Raw genomic sequence first — 17,392 nt, 5'->3', positions numbered from 1 at the left:
GACAGGAAAAAGGCACGAAGTGCGATGCCCACTCTAGTGTAGCTGAACACTCGCTTTCTAGTGGTGTTATCTTTTTTACTCTTTATTGCATGATTGTATGTGTCCTCTGTCAATCCTTTCCTTGTCCTTTTGCACTATCTCTTCTCACCCTATTTGTGTTTTTCCCTTATCTATCTTCTCCCTTTCGCTTTTATTACCGGTGGACGCGGCTCGGATGCTTGTTGCCGCAGCCGGCTATATTTTGTCTTAAAGTTTTTATTTCATTAATTAACCACTGCTATTACTTAAGATTGCTCAGTTGAAGGAAGCTGGCTCAGGCAACGTTTTGACATGGAGAAAGTTCCGCGAACTCAGCTGTTCGGCTGATGCCGGGGTACCTACAATAATATTGAAGTGTTTTGAAGAGGCATAGTAAAGCGCAACAAATTCAATACAGGCAACCGCCGCTAGTAACGAGACATGTTGTTGAGCACAGAAAACTCAAGTAAAGCGCGGGAACTGCACGTGTAAAAACATGGTGGAACCATAGAAATGGGTAATTGTTCACAGCGCAATTATCAGGATCATTACTTACCACTTTCTCCACGGGGTGTGCTGCCGCAAGCTTCAATTCATTATTGAACGACGACAAACGAGCGATCAGACTTGGAAGCACTCCAGCAATCACACACCCTTTATTCGCAGCTAACTGGCGGGTTAGTGAGAATTTGTACACGTCGACATACTGACGTGCGTACATTAAGCTTGATTAGAAAGTTTTGCCTTGTTTCGTGGTTAACGATCGGAACCGCGGAATGACGGTTAAAGACTGTGGTACAGTAGTGTTAACTTTTTTTTTATCTGTGCGGATTACGCAGAGGTCACGTTATTTCTTAGCAACCAGGAAAAACGTACACTGTAACTTTCCAGATGACAAAGAAATTTTGCCTGAATTTTATAAACGTGCCAAAGCAGAACTGCATGAACGTTAATGACGACGATGAAGACAGAGAATTCTCTGTGTCTTAGCGCCACAGATGGAAGTTGATAAAGTCGACGATGTGCTGTGCACAACACGAGAGGGTGTTGCAGATTAACACGAAGCTGGCTGTGACCGTAGTGGCACTCACTCTTAGTGTTGTGTTGTTCATTGCCTTTCTTCTAGTTTTTCGTTGCTTAGATGTGTCGTGTTATGATGTGTTTAGCGATGTGTTCCGAAATGGTTTATGGGGGCTTAACGTCCCAAAGCGACTCGGGCTATGAGGGACGCCATAGTAAAGGGCTCCGGAAATTTCGACCACCTGGGGTTCTTTAACGTGCACTGACATCGCACAGTACACGGGCCTCTAGAATTTCGCCTCCACAGAAATTCAACTGCCGCAGCCGACATTGAACCCGCATTTTTTGGGTCAGCAGCCGAACACGCTAACCACTGAGCCACCACGGCAGCATCGACTCTTTTCCTGGGCTTATGATGTATTAGCTATGTGCTCCTAACTGACTCTTTTCTTGTGCTTCACTGCTTATGTTTGTTGATGTGTCACTGCTTTATTAATGCTTGTAGATAACTCATGTACATAAAACATCGCATCATTGCAATAAATACCATGCTAGAAAAAGCGGCGATAGCCTAGTGCTCTCGAGCACTGGCCAGCGAAGTTGATCTCTTGGCGCAGTTCTAATTCTAGTCGAGACAATATTTCTTTAATTTAGTTTTATTTATATATTTCACTTGGCACAAAACCAGATAGCAAAATACTTGGCTTGGCCCAAACTAACAAACATCGCAAGATCTTGCTCAGGGTTTAGCCATCGGAATAGTGGTTTTGCACTTAAGTGCCACAAACAATTATGATCTGTTCGCTGTCTAAACTGATTTCATTGCACTTGTAGCTAGCGCTCGTGTCTATAGGCCAATGCGTGCCATGTGCACAGGGGCCAGAAAAAAACAAAAAAACTAGTGGGCCTCTCTATGCAAGCACTGGCATATACGCCCACGGTTTGCCACGGGATAACGTGTTAGGACAGATGTCTGTCTGCCTAACTACCTTAGTGCACTGCTCTGGTTACGACAGCAACAACGGACGAACGAATACAAACTCGCATGGACACACAGAGGAAGTTGTCCGCCAGGTGTCGCAACAATTGACTTATCACGCCGGAGAAGTTAAGAAGGCTGTTACTGAGGGACCTCGGGGGAATGCAATGCAACTTGACCGTCTAGAGAGGCGACTATAGGTTTTAGTTCCAAGAACGCATCCAATAGGAGGACGCATGGCGACAAGACTGCCGCGTGGCGGTAGCAAACCACGTTATTCTCCGGGGAACGGGCAATGTTCCTGATTCAAAACACCGCAGCAAACACGTAGAGAAGGGAGACTAGAGAGGGTATATTTTCCCTTCTTTCCATGTTCGCTGCGCTGTTTTGATTCATGACTATATACCAACACGTCCAACTTTCTTCCCTGAACAACGTTCTTGCTGATCACGTGGCAATTCCTGCAAGAAGCATCTTTCTTCGGAGACAGAGTTAATGCTCAGATGCGCGAGTGCTTGCAAACCCTCAAAGCTAGAAAAAAAATACTAGTTGGCCTTTCTGCACAAGCCCTGGCATATACGCCCACCATTTCTCACGGGATAACGTGTTAGGACAGATGTCTGTCTGCCCAACTACCTCAGTGCGCTTCTCTGGTTGCAACAGCAACAACGGACGAACAAAAATAAATTCGCATGGACACACAGAGGGAGTTGTCCGCCAGGTGTCGCAGCAATTGACTTATCACGCCGGAGAAGTTAAGAAGGCTGTTGCTGAGGCACCTCGAGGGAATGAAATGTAACTTGACCGTGTAGAGAGGCGACTATGGGTTTTACTTCCAAGAAAGCATCCAATAGGAGGACGTATGGAGACAAGACTGCCTCGTTGCGGTACCAAACCCCGTTATTCTCCGGGGAACGGGCAATGTTCGTGATTCAAAACACTGCAAGGGAGAATAGACAGGGTGTATTCTCTCTTCTGTCCGTGTTTGCTGCGCTGTTTTCTTTCATTTCTATATACCAACATGCCCAACTTTCTTCCCACATCATTGTTCTTGCCGATCGCGCGGCAATTCATGCAAGAATCAACTTTCTTCAGAGACCGAGTTAATGCTGAGATGCACGAGCACTTGCGAACCTTGAAAGCCAGAAAAAGAAAGAACGTGGGGACTTGCAATTCCATAGTGTGTTGGCAAAGCGATAATATTAAAACCTATTGATGCCTTTACCGGAAGCGACTGGCGGGGCTTCTGAAACAGAGGTCACTCTTCCCGAGCTCTTCCCGTCTACTCTCGGTCTGATGACGTCGCTTCGCACAGCCGATGAGCATTCTCCGATCTGCTGATGTCACTCATAATCTGTCGACGTCACTACAAGGCTAGCGAAGTCACGCCCCTAGAGCCAATGTGATTTGTCTGCTCTGGTGACGTAATTGATGTCGTCACTGTCCGCCAGCCAGTCAGGATTTTTCTGGACGATGCTGGGCGGCGCCAGGTTTGCTCCATGCGGGTTCTATGTTGTCGCGTTAAAACGTTATTTGTTTGAACAGTTGTATGCGTGCTTGAAAAGAACAAACCTCTGTCTTTCAATGCTGTCTTTCTCTCTGATGTCATGATTTTAAAGCTTTGCGCTGAATTTCACTAGCTCATATAGTTCGCGTTCCGTTATTGCACATGGACTACATCAGTACGCGCTTCGTGAGGGGAAGCGTTAAAAAAAGTAAGTCATATTTTCATTTTAAACCACCAGCTTAATGGCTGTGATACTGAAATCGTCGCGAGTATTTTTGGGCTGATACACGCCATATTGATCTCCTCCTTCACTCGACCCAGAAGAGAGTAAACCGTCGAAGCCCAGATGTTCGAAACACTGCGCCAGCATCCGTACGCTGTTTGCGTGGGACGCTCGGTCGTCTGGCGGGGCGCTACACCGCTGCACTGCACCGCATTTTTTCGTCTAAAAATCATTCCAGCAAAACATGCAAACCACCGCATCTTCGAAACGTGCCCTGCGCGATGCTCGTGGTTCAGTCCGCGCAACGGCCGACAACATTTCGCCGACTAGTGGCTCGTACCGCACGAGAAGCGCTGCTGCGGAGTAGGCATCATTAGGGGCCGTGTGACGATGAGAACGACCCTCCTTCGTCCGAGCATTGGGGTGGGGAGAGGTGTCGACAAGCGTCGACAGAGCTGCCCCAGTTGGGACATCGCCGGGCGCGGACCCCTTGGTCCTCCCCTGCCCCCTTCTTGCTTAACTAACGCTCATCAAGGGTTTGTCATCGTGCCTTCTCAAAACTCATTAGGCCTTAATTTTTCGTCGTCTAGCTCTCCTCTTCTCAGCTATCACGATGCTTTTTCCTTTTTTTTGTTTTTTTTTTTCCCCCAGCTGCCGGTTCAGCCCTAGCTGTCGGCCGAACCTCTTCAACTCATTGCGAACCGGGATTCTTCCGTCCTTTACACCGCGCGCTGCTCTGCCGACATCTACTCTATAGCCCCGGTGTCTGGAGCCTTTTGATTGGTGGTCCCTTTCTCCCTCGATGCATTTGGGAGAAGATGGGGAAAAAAAAGACGGCAAAGGAAGAAGAGAAAAAGGAGTGTAGAGGCAAAACTAAATGGTATGTATTACGCGCCGGTGAGCGAGGCGAAATAAATTATTCCTAACGATCGGACGCTTGGTTTCTCGTCGTCCCATTATCGACCCGACATATTCAAATTGCCTTTCCTCGCAAACGCCGAAACAGATCTCCGCTCGCGAGGCTCGGCGTTCGCGAGGCGCGCCAGGCCATTCCGGTTCTTTGAGGCCCCACTCTTTTCAGCGCTTCGCAAGGCTGGCGCGCATGCATTTATACCGCCGGGTGGTTATTTAAATCACAGCTTAACAGTTCTCGTCATTACCGTACCCCCCCCACCAACACACACACGCACTTTTTTAATACTGCTGAGTGAAGCAGCTGCGCGCAAAAATGTAGCGTGGTCGTAAGGAGTTACTTGACATTCGCGTTTATTGAACACCATTGTTTTCGTTCGATTGGTGTTCATTCGATGACGAATACGAAGTGGTGTCGGTCCTTGAGTATCGCAGGCACTGTTGCGTTATTCACGCATGCAGTAGCGGATATTATTTCAGTAGTACGTTAAATATTTCTGCCTACAAAGACCGTCTCCACTGGCTGGCACTGACGAATGAAAAAGAATAGGGAGAACTTATACAGATATTCGAAGAAAGTTTGTAAGCGAACCGCACATGTGTAGGCTACTTTTGTAGTGCAAAAAAATCTTTTAGTAAACTTCTACGTTATTGTGGTATCGTTTAGACAATTACAACTTTAGTTTGAAGGAACAGAGTATAGGACAAGACAAGGAGTGCTGTGTGACGTTTTCCACACAGCACTGACAGTTCCTGCTAGAAAGATTTATTCGTATCCGGCTCGGCGGGGTGTATGGGTTCGTGAGTATCAGCACTCTCTTTCTGTTCGGGTTGTTTCGTCAACCCGCTGTTTCTCGAAAAGAAAGAAATGATGGGTAGCCCACGTTTTTATCCTTCTAAACGCGTTCATTATTTTACGGTTTTCGAAACATTAAGAGCACAAAGCCCTCAAGCACCAAGAGATTGTTATTGCCCAATTTGAATCGATTGCTAGGAGTTGATTGTGTAGTGTGTTGCCGGAAAGTCTTGACAGCAAATGGCGGGGAACGTCATTTGATACCCCGATAAAAAAAAGGGCAATTATTTGCTTATGAGAAAATTAACAACACCAAAAACATTTTTACGTAGAAGGAAATAAAAGAAAACGTGCAGAATGGCCCACATTATTTCTGCTAACATTATTAGAAAGCAAAAAAAAAAAAAGCTCAGATAGGCACTATCATGGCTTCGAAAAACAAACATCGTTCTACGAACGCTTACGACACAGCTATAGATCAGATATCTGTTCTAGTCCCCAAGAGTTTTCTGAACGAATGACGTCCGAACAACTCGTGTTTTTGTAACAGATTCGCATATCTTAAAGCCAAGGTTTGCACTGTTGCCTCCCGGATTTTTGGCGTTGAACGCCCACAGCTGAATAACTTCTTGTGAAGAATATTCAGGCGCAAATTTTTGCAGCGTGTGTCCTTCAGTTTTCAGTTGTACTTCTCCTCCATGCGCGATATCATGAACTGCATCCCAGACTGCACCCATACTGTACAAGCGTATTCATTTGTAGGCATACACCTCCCGCAAGCCATGCACAGAGTGTCTCAACACAATGAACGAAACGTGTTTGCATTTCATCGAAGAAATAAGAATGTTTTGCACTCTGTAGGGACGCATGGCGGTACCAGTCAAAATCAGAAAGATCTGAACAATAAATATTTATAATAAAAAACTTTGCTGAGTGCGCTCTCCACTGCTGAAAAGCAAACCGCGTCGCTTGAAGGCTCTGTACGTTAGATTTTAGATACTATAACAAAGCATCAATTGAATTAACAAAAACACTTGACTGCCCACATGTCGACCTATGCCGGTATTTGCTTGTGCATAAGCACCCCAGGAGCATGGAAAGACGTGATGCAAACGGAAGTGACGTATCATGTGTTCTTTGTGCTTTATCAAACCAACTGTTGTGGTCTAACATCAGTGCGGATCAGTGCTATAGAGGCTATGATCCTCAAAGCTGTGCAACTAGGCTCGAAGTTCCTTGCCGAGGTCAGTGTTGCGCAGCAAGTATCTTTAGATAAAGCTGCTGTCAAATCTTGGACGCGATAACAGAAAAGAAGGTACAGAGGCATGAAAAACAAAATAAACGGATAATTAGAAGCTGTAAAAAAACTCGCAAAGTTTTACTCTGTTGTCTTTTTTGTGGACTCTGTAAAAGCCTTCAGGTACGGGACACTGTAGAAAACATCCCCCTGCTCGCCTAATGGCAGTAAAATGGATGCAAAACGCCGAATTCTTAGCAGAAAGTCTTTCCAGAAAGCAGCTCGGCGTCAACTACGTGGTATAAAAAAAAGTAGTGGCTGATACCTCCAGCCCCTGCCACCTGTGTACGGTTGCTGTATTCGTGTAAAATCACAAAAGAGAAGAAAAGAACGCCATTTTGTTTCTGCAAGGTGAATTCCTTGTTACCCTGTAGTATCGCCTCAACACGGTAAGGGCAATTCATTACGGGTATAACTCCAGCCGTAGACCCGCAGCCCTCATCGCCGTCTGAGCTATTGGGAAAGAGCCTAGAAAAGAAAAAAAAAAGAAGAAAACACTTTCCGTTCAGGAGGGATTTTTCTTTCCTCTGGCCTGTCCCCCCCCCTTTCGCTCTCCGCTCTTTCTCTTTCACTCCCTCCCTCCTTGCGAGGCGGTGTCGACATCAATCATGACGCTCTTCGTCAAAATACGCTCTCTCCGGGGGCGATAACTCTGGCGGAAAAACGCATTAACGTGGCCGGACTCGAGAGGCCCCACAAACGCCGTCAGGGTGCGCGCGAGTGCGCGAGCCATGCGCCCTGCCTCGCCTCGCGGTCTCAGCAGAAGCAGCAGCAGCAGCGCAGGCCCGCCCCGGACGCAAGAGGCTTACGAATGAGCCGCAGATCGCTACCGAGCAATTACGGGAGCGCGTCCGACAGGCGTTACTTCCGAAGCCTTGTCTGACGCGCCGTATATTTTACGTGACCGGAATCGGGCCCGGGGCTCTTCGCTGCCTTGGCACGTGCGGCGGCGCGTCGTCTCCGGGTTTATACGAATGGATCCCACGGGTGTGTGGCCGAGCCGGAGAAACCGGCCGCAACAGCGAATAAACCGGGAGTGGAAGGGAACAGAAGAGAAAAAAATAATAATAAAGGAAGCAGGCGGCGAAACGCTCGAGAGAGGAGCGGGAAATATTTGTGTGCGTGCGCGCTCGCCCGCTTTTGGAATAAACAGTGGCGGCCGTTCATAATCCGTTCCGCTTGCCCACTCACCCGCTCGCGGTGAGCGCTCCTCGGCACTGCTTACGTTCCGTGAACAGGGACGGACTCACCTGGAAAGAAAATGAAACGAAAAGGGCGGTCAGTGCGTGCAGTGCAGCGCTCGAGAAACGGACATCATGCTCTGTAGACATTCACTCTTTGTATGCATGCCGCATTCTCAGGGGTTGCCCTCATTAAGGGAGCACATATGAAGCACTTCATAATCCCGGAGCACATGTGAAGCACTCGTGTTTTACGCTGACTGATGACAACCATATGTTTGCATGACGTGGCCGGTCATAAACCAAAAACGTGAACTCTGGGTAGATTGTAGCTTTGAAGTTAACATTTTAGTGTGTGATGGGATTTTTCGTTTGCGCCCAGTTTCTTTTTTTCCTTAGGTAAAAACTACTTTCCTAAAAGTGTCAACATTGATCGCTTCGTTGTAGACGTTTGCAATCAATCAATCAATCAATCAATCAATCAATCAATCAATCAATCAATCAATCAATCAATCAATCAATCAATAGCGTGTGACGTATGACGTATGGTGTTGTGACGGGCGTCGTTGTGAGTTAGCATGATAGAACCACTGGGCAGATCAACTTCAAGCGCTGTCCCGCATACCACCAAAGCGCCGATAACGCAATGCGGCACGAAAGTCGGCAGTCCGCGCTCACGAAGGCCGCCTTTACGGCCCTCATGAAGAGCAAAGGCAATTCACCAAAACAAACCGTAGGGTTGAAACACTTTTCTGAATAGTTAAACTAATCCCCATGACTTTGCGTACTTGATATACTTTGAACAGTGCTGTCATGCCAGCTTCCACTTCATGAGAGCGTTTTCGCGCAATATTGGAACGTCTCATTTTCGCAAGGAAAGCCGTCAGCTCGTGGGTGTAGCATTCTACCCTCAGTGCCTAGCTAGAAGCTTAACCGGAGTCTAGACGGAAAATCGTCCATGTACTACACCCTAGCAGAGAAACGGGGCGTGAAAAAACGTGAGCACCGCGTTTGTACTGAGCGCCCTAGGTATTTGTCGCTACTTCATTCATATACTACAATCATATTACATAGTGGGCAACTGGAAAACTTCAAGCGTCCATGTAACGCAGTGAGAATTCGTCAGTCGTTTCAGCTGGTGGTGGCAGTGAAGATATTTTAATGAAATAGTTTAGGAGCTTGTAGCCGCTTAACAATTGCATGAATGACACCCATTAGTGTTGACGTTTAGATCCGGTCTGGTAACGAATATAAACAGTTATCCAAGTTTTTAGCACATCATAAGCAGTGTCCTGACTTCCCTTTTTATAGGTAGTTAATGTCCGAACATCAAACCGTAGGCAATTTGAAATGAAGGCCTATAATTACACTATGCCTGTACTCATCATTTCCGAACACAGGCTTCGATTCAATTCTAGTTTCACTGAGCTTCGACTTACGTCCTGCAAGCCGTGCGTCCAGAGATATATGCGTGGCGAATGCAACACCTTACTTAGGCTCGTCAAAAGTTCATCGCGGCCGACGCTCACGCGCTCACCTATATATGCTTTGCTTTATTTTGATGTCGCATATAAAACCACCAGCAAAGATTGAGAAAAAAAAAGGTCAGGAAACGGGGGACTAGACATCGGCAGCGGTGAAGAGAAGACAAATACATATGAGAAGAAGCACCACAAGCAATCAGCCAACTGACACCTACATCCCAGCAAAGGGCACAGCCGTCCTTTTCTGAAGATAACAAACAAACAAACAAGAAAGAACAGAGAAGGAAGCTAGAGTCATAGAAATACAGAATCGAGGATGGTGGAATGTAGGTAAAGAGGAAAGAGATCACCGAAAGTGAACGTGCGCACAGCGGCCATAATGTCCACCATTCGGCGCGGCTACCGGATATGACGTGCTTTGAGCGTACGCGTGGTCGCACTAAAGGTCGCTTCCGCACCGCGCTATCCTCCCGGCGGGCGCCACGCGCTTTGAGTAAGGAAGGAAGCGCATGCACGCGTTGGACTGACCGGGCAGTGTAAGAGGGCGAGGAGGAAGCCCGGAGAAAAGGAATGGGAGAGGGGTTATAGTGCTGGAAGCATAAAGGCCAGACATGCCATCACTGCAGCGGCGGCGAGCGCGCGCCGGTCCTGTCCACCGGAAGCTCGCGAGTCAGAGGCAGGAATTTCATCCTCCACTTCCGGCCATTTCGCCTCGCCTATATAACGCCATCCTCCAGCCGCCTCCGTTTCCCACCTTCACCCATTTGCATTGGTATTCTATTTTTTTTTTTATCTATCATGATTCTTTGTGATCTCTTACTTATAACTTGACCAAGAAAGAAACGATTTTCCTTCGTTTCTGGTTGATTTCCCAGTCTGCCTTGCTTGCCCGATTAAGCAACCCAGTGTCGGCTTCTCTAACGCGCAGCTGACGAGAGGAAGACGTGACCGTTGTTCCCCGTACAGGGACATACGAGCGGCCAAGTGTAGGAGAAAAGATTTTTAATGGAGGCATTGGATGTGTGCGTCTCCGAGCGGAAGGCTTCCGTTCCGGGCACAGCGTGGAGACACGAGAGAACGGAAGCTTTCCGCTCGGGTTACGAGCTTTTCTGCCTATCTATAAAGGTATTTCGGCCGGCGAAAAATGCGCCCGTCTCCTGTATGGCTAGTGAAAGGAATGCATGAATGGGCCAGAGCAACGCGAGCAGACGGTGTACAAGACTTAGAGGCTGCTGCCAAACGGGTTGATCCAACCATGTCAACATGTCGGCCTCACGTATAGTGGCGAAGAAGAACATATCACGTGTCTGCTCTTTCTGAGGGGCTATTTACAGCGGCGGGAAAAAACCATGGTGTGCAATGCCTGCGGTATCACAAGACATGGAGCAGCCGCATCACTACCTTTGCTGCCCGAGGTATCAAACGAAGCACCACACAGATAGCGCAGACTAGAAGAGCTGGGAACGATAAGAAGAGATACTCAGCAGACGCTCAAAAAAAAAGTGGTAAGGATTTAAGGTAGCTAAACCGAGTAGACGTGCGAAAGCATGAGTTTAGGCTTGTTGGATCATGAGTTTGCTTTATTTATTTATTTATTTATTTATTTATTTACAAATACTGCAGGGCCTTCTCAGGCCATTGCACAAGTGGATACAAAGGAGACAATACAGGGGAACAAGTTAGGTACATTTATAATACAAAATAAGAATTCATCATCATAGCGGCATCTTGGTGGTAATGATGCCAATTCGGGAAACGAAAATAGCGGGTTCAGCACGTAAACAAATATAGTTACAAAAAATACAAAATGAAAGTCAGCATCGTAGTTTTATCACGGTGGCATTACTGATGAATCAATGCTATTGACATGCTCTATGAATGATTCAACTGAGTTGCAGATTACAGCAGCCGAGGGTAGTTTGTTCCAGCATGGTCGTTGCATGGTCGTTGGCACGTATGGCGACGAGATTAGGCCCAGATTAAGCTCTGGTTGAGGTTAAGCCGATCTGATCTGTTCGCACCGCAGATGTAAGTTGATCAAGACGATGATATGCAATGCACAGCACGAGAGTGTGTTGCAGTTTAATATGATTCATGATCAAGATTGCGGCGATAGCACAGTGCCCTCGTTAAGTGGCCAGCGAAGCTGATCTGTTCGTGCCGTTTTGGGTTCGAAATCCAGTCGCAATAAAAGTTATTCTATTTCTGCATGGGCTGTTGCTACGCTAGGGTTTGCCAAGGTCACCATAAAGGTCGAGCTTCGCAAAAAATCGATGAGCCTGTCAGACCTCGTGAAGTAATGCTTTCTTTTATTATTTATTTCATACTGCAGATCATCTTACAGATCCAAGCAGAACATTAATACATTATAGATAACACAGATACACGGGCAACAAGTAAAATAAAAAGAAAAACTAAAAATAAAAAGGCATGCAGGATGACTATGTGCTTACATTTTACGTGTCAGAGAATTCCACTCACTGATGGTACGCGGGAAAAAGGAAAATTTAAAAGTGTCAGTTATAGCAAAGTACGGGGTAAGTGAACCGGGATGATGGTGACGTGTGATGCGTGTAGCTAAAAACGATAAATAGGGTGCAAAATCAAGCGCCAGTTTGTTATTTATGAGCAAGGAAAGAAATTCTCGTCGAATATTTTTTCTTCTTACCTCAAGAGGTTGGATACGGCTAGATTTCATTAGCTCAGACGGAGAATCAAAAGGTGAAAATTTAGAATAAATAAATCTTATAGCTTTTCTTTGGATTCTTTCAATTTTCTTAATATTGGTGTTAGTATAAGGATCCCACACCACGCATGCATATTCGAGCTTAGGCCTGATTAGTGAGTTAGACGCACTAAAACAAGTTGTCTTCTACCCACGCAGGGGCCAACGGCAGATGTCGCTGGGGCACTGCCCGTAGTGGGCTCCACTCGTACTCTCTGAGTAATCCTCTGGTCCGTACTACCGCCTTCATTCTCCAAAAGAATACACTTAGAGTTTCCTGTTTTCCGCTGAGCTGCTTCAGCGCAGCTAGTACTTATGGTGAAGTGTCACACAAGTGATGGCAAGATTCGTTTTTCCTCCACTGTCGGCTTTGAGGTTTCATTGCTGGCTGTTAAAAGAGTGTAGACGCCAAATTTCCAGCTAACGTTAACGCAAGAAAGCTATGTTGCGAGGTTCTTCAGATGTAGTCTTCTATTGCAGAACTCTTGCGCAACGCTTAGACAAACAAACACAAAAAAAAAAACTCATCTACTATACCTCCTGCCGAGGAACACTAAACCCTGTGAAACGCACAAAAAAGGCATGTTCGTATTCTTGGACAGTGTCGGTGAAATATAAAAACCAGGAAGCTCATAAGAAACTTCACAAGGCGCTGTTGCGCCTTGATATTACGCCATTCTACGCTTTATAATGTACGCTCTTGCTCTTAGAACCACTGCGACAACAAGACAACAAGAAATTATCGAAGAATCCAGCAATACATGCTTTCGTTCAGAATCACAAGCGGGCAATTCAACGGAATGGAAGGAAGAGTTGGAGTGGTATGTGAACGCGCTCATGGCGCGTCCTTCATTTGTCCGACCCACTGCTCGCCTTGGAATAATAGTAATAAATAAATAAAGGAAAGAAACTCGTCGTAGTTCTTGTATAGAAGGAACGTTGCGCAAGAAAAAGCTAACACAATGCGGCCTTTTCAGTGTATGTACAAGAGCTCACCGTGAGCATATTCTCGAGAAACGCGAAGGAACCACGAACAACACTATGGCGAGGAAGCAAAAAGACTGACTAAAAGCAGAACAAAAAGCAAAGGCGCGGCGTAGTTTGCTTTCTCCGAGGAGCATGCGCAAGGCACGAGATCCAAACGAACACTCTTTCTTGGAAACAGTTTCTTCCGACTCTTGTTCTTCTATCGGTTGCGGCAGAATGCTGGCGCTGCGGGCAACAACGAGGCTGCTGGAACTTCTCGGCTTACCCCCGCTGGCGGCTGCATCGGCGTACCGCACGGGCGCATGCAGCGCAAGGAGAGTCCCTGGAAGCGCGTATGGGGAGAGGAGAGCAATGCAGTGGAAGGGGAAAGGGTGAACTAGCTACCAGCACCGCCACAGGCGACAAGAATTTGGCGTGGTATTCCGAACATTCGCCGCCACTATATGGTGCGCGAGGAAGGGTAGCAGGCTGGTCGTCCGAGCCGATGGCAACTTTGTGGATGTTCGGGAGACGCCGCCGCCATAGCCGCAGGGCTATGCTAGTAGAGGAGAAGGAGGAGTGGGAAGAAGAGAAGGACTGAGAGGGGAATGGGAGGAAGGTAAGTGACGAACAGAAGGACTGCAGGCGATGGAAAGAAAGGAGGAATCTAGATGGCATTGCGGCTTGGCTAGCTGGCTGGTTGGCTGGCTGGCTGCGTGCTGCGGTTTGCCCAGCACTCGCATTGTTTTTGTTTCGGCGCCGTTCTGTTTACGCACCGTCTGCGAGATCTCTGCACGCCGGGCCGGCTCAGGATCTTATTCCTCCCATTTTGACTCGCTCGTGCTCGGTTCGCTCCTACCGCTGAAGGGGGAGGGAGGGGGGCTTCGGTTTTCGTTATTTCTTCTTCCTTTCGTTTTCTTCTGTGCCTCGATCCCAGTTGTATAGCCTCGGCCCCTAGCGCCCTTCTCATTGCCCCCTCACCGTCCTCCACCCACCATCCACCGCCTCCGGAGAAGCACGCTAGAGCAATTATATTAGATCCTCTAGACTAAGACAACCGAGAAACTATGCCCGACTCGCGGCCATGCAAGAGCACAAACAGTGCAAGAAGTTAACTCGTTTAATCAGCGTGCAGCCCCGCGGCATGGCCTGATTCTAAGGGAATCTCTGCGAGAGATAAAAGAAGCGCAAATGAAGCACTGGAGTGCACATGTGTTTTTGGGGTCTTATGGCTCGAGTTCCCGCAGTCCGCGCCAAGGTGTAGGAGCACAGCTATCGAGAAATTGTTTTCTTGTGCTCGGAGAAATTTGGTAGCTCCTTCTTAAGCGAGCAAAACACAGCTATTATAACTTAGGTTGCGGCAACCACGTCATCATTCCCCCTCTCTTTCTCTGCATAGACGGACCGCAGCGTGTTGACCTAGTGGACAGAGATAACTGTTTCACAATATTCCTACTACGTAGAGTTGTTGTTGTTGTTGCCTCTGAAGCAATGACACATACCCACTTTGCGAGATTGGCCGGAGTTCGGTGCAAATTCAAACTGTGCAGGATGATTAATTTTTAGAACTACGCACATTGTGGGTCTTATGAAGTATGGACCCCTTCTGCAAGTCTACGCTAATTGTCAATACAAATAGCCCAACGGCCCGCAAACGCTATCTGCCGTGTGCTGTTCTCGTGTTACTAAATATAGCTTATTAATTGTGACTGGCAATCATAAATGTAACAAATTTTACCCACTTAGAAGACTGACAGTGTTGGCTTAAAACTTGGTACGTAATAATCATATCTCGAGTAGCTGTTAAGGCTCCAATTTCATTTGCGCACGTCGAGTTTGGTACTTAGGCGACTGGGATAAGTGCTTAGGATGTCAGAAGCCTTAAAAAGACAGTTTTCAAATCTACACTGAAATTTAGCTTTATGGTTATTTCCGAAACATACCAGCAGACTTTTGAAGACTTTAGTACGGGCTGTGGTTCACACTGTGCTGGCGAGAAGGCGTAGTTTAAATACCCTGCAGTCTTTAATTCATTATTACTTAATATTTTGAAGAGGCGAAGCAACAGCAGCAAAACTCTTTCCTCTTTTGGCTGCAATCTTTCTGTTGTTTTATAATTGCATGTTGCATTTCGTTTTTTTGGGGGGAGATGTACTCTGGGCAATAAGAGGTCTAATGCACCAGCAGGGAGAACCATTCGAAAAGAGCCGTTCTAGCCGCGAGCTGCAGTTTTATACAAAGTCAGGACAATCTAAAACGCAGATGAATTTACAGCCGTCTTTACTGAGCTCCCTCGGGCCGACATTTGGGCGATGCACCTAAATAAGGAGGCTCTCCATATTCGCTCCTTCCAGAATGAGTTCAAACAAAACCATTAATTTGTCGTCATTCCCTCGAAGTCTGCTGGCCCGGATTGTTCGGCACGCAAAAAGAAAACAAGTCAGCCAAGAAAGCTGGGCGCGCGATGGAAAGACCGCGAAAAGCCCTCAAGCGATCCAGAAAAAACTTAAAGGGAGGACATTAAGCGCTGCGGCACCGCGGCCGAAAGGAAGCACGCGAGCACTGGACAAAAAAAGGCCTTCGAGTGATCGATTCGAGCGTCAAGAGATGAATATGCGCCTAGCCAGAGAGGGAGCCAAGTAAGAAAGGCATCAAGATTTAATTCGGGCCAGGATTTAATGAAAAAGAGACAGAGGACGACGACGATGACGACGGCGAAAAAAGAAAAATAAAAAGAACGCAGCTCGGACGAGATAATTCCGGCCGTCTTTGTAACCAGAGCGAGCGGCATTTGTATGTAGCTGGGCGGCGGAATTTACAAGAAACAAAGGCGGAAGGAGAGGTATATTGTCTCGGATTAATGAAGAGCTGCCGCGATGGTCTTTCATGCGTGTCTTGCAGCCGTTATTGCTATACGTTCCTTCGGCCTCCTCCTTGTTTGCATTACTTTAGTATCTCTTTCCTTATCTCTCATTCTTTCTCAGCAGCTGTCTCCGTCTTTTACGCGCTAGCAGGACACTGCTTCTTTTGCAATTTCGAACTGCGCGCCACTCGGCGTAACAGTTGATGGGCCACGGCTGCGCTTTCCGCGAATTCAACGTGTTGCCATCGCCCAGTCTATGGCGACGGCAGAAATAAATCACGTTGAGAAGTAACCTAAGATTAAATGCAAATGAGATTATAAAAGAGGCTTGCACTTCTCTTCACAGCCTCTTGCCTCCCGAAGCTTTGGTTTTATCTCGGCTCACCGCGTACTCTATCCGGAAGTATTAGCAGTAACAAAGAGAATAACACCAACGTTTCTGGGTACAGGACAAGATTTGCGACTGCTCAGAAAAATTATCGTGAGACTTCGCAATCGAACGTAATATAGAATGCACACTTGAACGACGGCCTCGCGTATAGGTTGAGTCGAATGTAAAGAACTGAAAACATTAAAGGTACTGTTGACCGTAGCGTTTCTATTTCTTACCAGTAAGAAGCTATAGAGACCGAATTCTAGGAGCGCACTTCTTTCTTTCGGAATGTTCCGGCCGCACACAAAACAACACGCAAAACCGAAGCTGGGACCAGACGCAGCCTAGTATCGCAGCAACCCAAAAGAAGGATGAAATACGCGAACTCACGTGAGCGAGAGAAGGCAAGAAGTATTGAGGCATTGATTTTCCTGATTGATTTTTCCGTGCATCGGCTGCCTGTGAGAAATACCGCACCTGCTGCTCGAATGAAACGTTTCGCAGTGGTACTGTGTTGCGGTGCAATCGTGCGGTAGCCGCTTTGTTTCGCGTATACGCAATGGCATTTGTGCGCTAAGAGCGACTGTTGCGGCCGAAGCGAAGCTGTCGTGATTTCTGTGTTACAAAGTTGCGCGGATTAACGCGACACGAAAATGAAATTAAATAGCCAAATAGAAAAGAAACAGACCTGTAGAGCCAGGAAATGTATTTATTAGTCCGGAAAAGATGCTCGGGGAGCTTTACAGGCAGGATTTATTTCGGCAACCCTTCCATGGGCAGGCAATAAAACAAACATTGGTCACCAAAACACGCAAGAGTTGAACTCGTAATTAGAATTAAGTATTGTAATTCTATTTAGTGAATATCTACCAGTTGCTTATTTAATTTCGTATTTGTGCATTAGCGAAAGTGAGCTCGAGAGTGCATTTGCTACTACAGTCATGTCTCGAAAAAGCGCTCTTTGTACACTGCTGCCATGTGTTTGTTTTGCAAAGAAGGTCTGCTACCAAGAACCGCATGAAATATGCCGTCTATTTTCCATGGTCTA

The 17,392-nt window shown here is 46.9% G+C and overlaps 1 protein-coding gene across 5 annotated transcripts in view; it reads right to left on the bottom strand.

Moving 5' to 3' along the window:
* The window catches only part of LOC149342205 (neuroligin-4, Y-linked-like), a 346,207-nt gene that overhangs the window by 194,010 nt on the left and 134,805 nt on the right, over positions 1-17,392 (bottom strand). The window lies entirely within an intron of this gene.

Source organism: Amblyomma mixtum, chromosome 5 (genome assembly GCF_055824585.1).
Source record: "Amblyomma mixtum isolate Tamu chromosome 5, ASM5582458v1, whole genome shotgun sequence".
In the NCBI taxonomy this organism is placed as follows: domain Eukaryota; kingdom Metazoa; phylum Arthropoda; class Arachnida; order Ixodida; family Ixodidae; genus Amblyomma; species Amblyomma mixtum.
This window is presented reverse-complemented; position numbering and strand designations above follow the sequence as displayed.